The sequence below is a fragment of the Ruditapes philippinarum genome, unplaced genomic scaffold (assembly GCF_026571515.1).
Source record: "Ruditapes philippinarum isolate M1 unplaced genomic scaffold, ASM2657151v2 ctg3263_1_1_1_1, whole genome shotgun sequence".
NCBI lineage: Eukaryota > Metazoa > Mollusca > Bivalvia > Venerida > Veneridae > Ruditapes > Ruditapes philippinarum.
Window position 1 is genome coordinate 150,571 of NW_026865274.1, and position 5,491 is coordinate 156,061.

Consider the following 5,491-nt stretch of genomic DNA (forward strand, 5'->3'; position numbering starts at 1 on the left):
AAAATTGTTTACTATCAGTACATTACACCAAGATCGAAAAAAGGTTGAAATATTTATAGACGTATAAATAGGCAAAAAATTCTACATACATGAATAATCCCCTTGTTATCCTGTTGGGCATGATCTGCCGTCGAATGTTCATCAGACATTATGAATACAACTATCCAAATATTGTTTAAAATGTGATTTTTACAATTTTAAAGTCATATCGAATGTAGAAGAGTCAATGTCTATGCAAGTTGTCTGAACTCGAAACGGTAGTCCTAAATGTGTCCTAAACGTTCGCAGTTTTCATATATGGAATATACTGAAAGTTGGATTGGATATCCTCTTTACCTTAAATGAAACATTGTATAAAACTTGTTTCAATTGCTACTAAATGTGCTGCATAAGCCCGGGCGTCAGTTTTACCAAGAAAATTATCACTTACTGAAGAAACAAGATGTGTGCTTATCAGTCAATTACTGTTGTATAAACTCAACATATTTAATAGATCAAAACATTGATAGAAAAATGATAATGATACAAGACATGGTTTTAACTTCAAATGAAAATAACGCTTTTTTGATGCGTTTAAAGATTAACATTTGCTCCTTCATCTATACAAGTTCAGGTTTCAGTCTTTAAAAACAATGCAAATGACCTATGAAAACGAATTTCGAACACCAATCATGGAAGTATGTTTCGTGTTGAAGTTTAACAAGACATGACTGACTCGTTACTGCTCAAGGCTAGCCCAAGTTATATACTATCTGACAATAGACTTTATCTGAATATAGATTTATATCGTAAATCTACGACAGTAAGGATTCTAGACGCACTTGACAAGGAAACCGAAAATTTATTGCTTCTTGTCACAAAATGTTAGTATAAGTCTGTCCATACAGATATCTGTTTCCGAAACGGTTATAAAATAAAACAGTAAAACGGAAATAGTAAATCCCTCCTTTACGAAACTGCGGCTCTCGCTTCGACCTTGTTAAAATACAAGCGCTTGAAGAATGATTGTAACAATTACTAAGTTTAAATGAAATGACTTTGTAACTTATACACCTATTAATAACAAAGTCTACAAATGGCTTTAAGGAACACTAAACAAAAGCAATGATTATTGTAATATAACATTTCCTAAACTTTTTTAATAGTATGCCCTTATTTTAGTTCTATGTACATCGAAATTGATCAAAATACTTATATCTATGAAGGAAATGTAGAAAAATAAAACTGTTTTTCAACATACAAACTTACAAAAAAAAAAGAAGAAATTTAAAATGAAAACGGTGCTAAGTGTTAGCAAAATATCAGCAGTTGCCCGCACTTTTTTACTCTTTCATGTGGTATACAAAATAGTGGGGAGCTGTTTTAGAAGCCATCGAAGTGAAATAACACTGTTTATTCAGTAAATATACATTAAAAGATATATCATGCTCAAACTTGATACTTTAAAATCTTGACATTTGCTTTACATTTTTGATATAAACAAACTTTTTTTTTAAGTACACACAGAGAAGATTAATCTCTACCCAATATAGGTACAGTTGTAAATGCATCATGTCGTTAAAAATGGGCAAGTTATTTTTTTAAGTAAGGGCCATGTCAACCTGTCCAGAAAAAGGAAATGCCGCTTTTAAAGATAGTTTGTGCATTCTATTCTACACATTAGACATATTCAGTAAATATTTGCTAGATTTTCAATAGAATTTGCATTAAAAGTATTTTATCCAAAGACGTGTAGGGTCTTAATTATTTTTCTGTTAGAGAAAGGCTATAAATAAAGACAACATTTAACAGAAAGATGGTGATTTGTCCGCAGAAAAATATGAATACATTGGATTTTTGCTGTTTAATACATATATTTATTCCATTTCGTTAATAAAAAGTAATTCTTTGGTTCCGCTGGGGCTCGAACCCAGGACCTCTCGCGTGTGAAGCGAGCGTGATAACCACTACACTACGGAACCGATATTTCATGCACAACGAAGACTCCTTGATTGTTAAAATCTCCAACTAACAGTTTATTTTAAAATGTTATAACTTTTTTATTTGCCTTATGGATTAATTAGTATATAGACTTATAAAACTTATATGCTAATATATATAATTTTTGGCGTTTTTTAGTTGAAAATGAAGACTTTGTTTAATAAATGTTATCATTCGTAAGTTAGAGTGACTTATAAAAGGCTAAGTCATTATTAACAAGGTCTAAAAATAGATAAATACAGACTCCTTAAAGAAAGCCCAACACGGCAAAATTGAAAATGTTAAAGTGAGTTTTATTACTTCAGATATACATGTATACATGTGTATCCACAATCGATATTTTTATTCGCCTATCTAACGTGTATCGTGTATTATACACCAAATTTTGCAATGTAATAGTGTAAAAGTCATTTTTAAAACTAAATTAACTCTTTCTAAAATATGAAATACTTTAAGAGATAATATATATTGTCTGAAAGTATGTTTGCATATAACGTTTGATTATTCTTTAGATTACACAAGAGGTTAATTTGATATCTAAGTGTCTGCAAGCTTCATTGAGACAAAAACAAATGAGGATATCTTCCATATTTTACTATTATACATACACAAATCGATCAAATTCTATAATGGACTCAAATGTTTCAATCTTTTAGTGTTTAATTTAACATCGAAGAAATATTATACCAAGAGAATACAATTTAATTTGTTATGAATGCAAATATTTGTCTGCTTCTAAATTCAGTGAAAACAAAGTGATCATGATAATGTTAAAAAAATTCTTCTTAGTATTATTTTTTATGAAACCAACTGGAAAATGCCTCGTACATATTCCCGGATCGAACTAAATTCTTAATTTCTTCATTTGTATATTTAAATAGTTCGGCTATAGCATATGCTGAGCAAATGTGATTGAAAGGATGTAAGTGGTTGAATGGTTGAATGGTTTATTGCATTTTCCATTTTCGTCCATAAACGTACTCTTTTGGGAAATAAAAATACACTCTACCCTTGGGAATGATGGGCCTTTATATGTATGGATTATGAAGATCTTTTAAGCGGACGCTTCTTAACATTTTAAATAGTTTTGCTCATTTGTTATATACTTACAAATTAATGTAGGTTAATAAAAGCCAACTGAACATTCCAGCAGAGCATTTTTACACTGTATTGAGGAATGTCATGCTACATTGCCAAGCCACAAAGCATATTTACACCATATTTTGGAATGTCCCACTGCGCTTCTAGCTAAGCATTCCAGCAGAGAGCATAATCATTCAATAATTCGAAATGTCCCGCCAGATTGCTTAGAACATTGATTCCCCTAAATAAATTGTAATGCCTTTTAGCTTACTTCACTGCTCATTGCTAACTTCTCACATAGAAATGTTTCGTAAATGTTTCGTAAATCTTTAGTCACAAAGTAAGCAAACTCCAAGTTATAAACGAAAATAACAGTATGTTCATTCCAAATAAAACGTGTTTTAGATTGTTTTCATGTGACCAGCACCTTTGGTTCTGACATTTTGTATCACACTTTTGTGAAGCTTACGTTTCCACGTATATGAAGTTGTGAAGTTGTTCACATTTCATTTCAGAAATGTTTGTAAAGTTTATAATATTTTTTCTTTGGCCAAGAGTTTGCTTTCATTACGAAACTATTTTCAGCTAATCTTACTTTGAAACTATTGCAAATGATTTATATTTTATGTCAGTTTATTTGTGAATGTACTGTTTGATTTATACTGTGGTAACAAAGACTGTTAATTCTGATGGCTCTGTGTCTCTAAGCTTTACAAACGCAAATACAAATAACTTATCAACTATCATACTGAAATTAAAAAAATCTATATTTAGCTTTATAGACAAAAGAGCAATGATTTATCAGGGAAAATAATAAATAAGTAAAGAGTGTTTTATGCTTCAAAGTTCAGTTATAAAAATATCTTCTCAGAAAAAAAACGATAACGCTCTCTTTGTTGTCACATTCTTACATTACTAGTAAATACTGTAATTATAAAAAGACAGTATCGTTTTGTATCGATTTGAGCAAATGTCCATATAAATATTTTCTAATTTTCCAAAGAATTGCGTACAAATGAATTATGAAGGTTTTTGAGTTATTTATTACATGCCACGTGAAACATATTAACCTAGCCTAATGTGAAATCTCGCTATTGCGGTCCCAGGAAAAAACAAAGATTGAGAAATATTCTCAAATTTGCTACTTTAAAATACTGACATTTTCTTTACATTTAAATGCATTTCTGAAGTTCACACAGAGAAGATAACCTCTAAGCAATATAGGTACAGTTGTAATCACAGTATGACTGTATCATGTCATTACAAATTGGCAGATTATTTTCTTAAAGGGAGACACAGGCAAAATTTTCATTTCTTAGTTTTGAACTTTTCATTAAATATTCTGTAAATGCCCTCAAAATGAATATATTAGACAGTCAAAGGAACAAAAAGTTTCTCCATATAAAGAATAAAATGATGGTTTCCTAACTTGACCCGCGTGGGTCAGGTTAGAGCGCTAACATTTCAATATAGTGGTCAAAGTGAACTCTGGAAACGTTAAAGAACATGTCAAATGTATGACTTAGACTTGTTTCAATCATACAATATCCACAATATCTGTTATTGTAACTTCAAGGGTTTGTTCAAGTCACCTGACTTGTATTAAAACTATTTGGTGATTTTATTTGCGTCTAAATTCTGTTCAACATAAATAGATAAATTTACGCTTTAAACCTAAAATATATACAATATATACAGAAGTTCATGCTGAAACTTTAAGAAAAGTCATTTTAGCGTGATTTGAGTACATAAGATCATTTTAATATTTTTGTCATTATTTTGCCTGAATTCATTAGAAAAATCACTTTGCAACCACTATTGAAATAAATTATTTCAATAGTGGTTGGGGATTATTTCATTTGAAGAATCACTTTGCAACCACTATTGAAATACAACTACTATCGAAGTAATTATATCAATAGTAGTTGGGGATGCATTTCATTTTAAGAGTCACTTTACAGACACTTTAAAAGACTAATGTTTCATTATTCTTTTTTATTGTAGACGAGAATGAACTTTTTAGAAATATTACTTTGTTATTACTATTGTAACGCAAGAAACACTTTATCTAACGAACAATATCAGATATAAAAAGTGGGTATTATACTTGCATATTTTACGGTATTAATAATCAAGACTAAAAGGAAATATGGTATAATGTTACAGATAATGAAATACAATCTAAACCACTATTGAAATAAATTATTTCAATAGTGGTTAAGGACGCGTTTCATTACAACCACTACTGAAATACGTTATTTCAATAGTGGTTAGGGAGGCGTTTCATAACAACCACTATTGAAATAATTTATTTAAATAGTGGCTAAGGATCCGTTTCATTACAACTACTATTGAAATAAACTATTTCAAAAGTGGTAGGAATTCATGTCATTTTTATGCCTATTATTCCGTCTGCGTATAGCTTTGT

At 30.0% G+C, this 5,491-nt stretch overlaps 1 non-coding gene across 1 annotated transcript; it reads right to left on the reverse strand.

Moving 5' to 3' along the window:
- Positions 1 to 1,888: 1,888 nt before the first annotated feature.
- Trnav-cac (transfer RNA valine (anticodon CAC)) lies at positions 1,889 to 1,961 on the reverse strand. Its single transcript has one exon. It is a non-coding gene; the product is annotated as a tRNA-Val (tRNA).
- Positions 1,962 to 5,491: the final 3,530 nt, after the last annotated feature.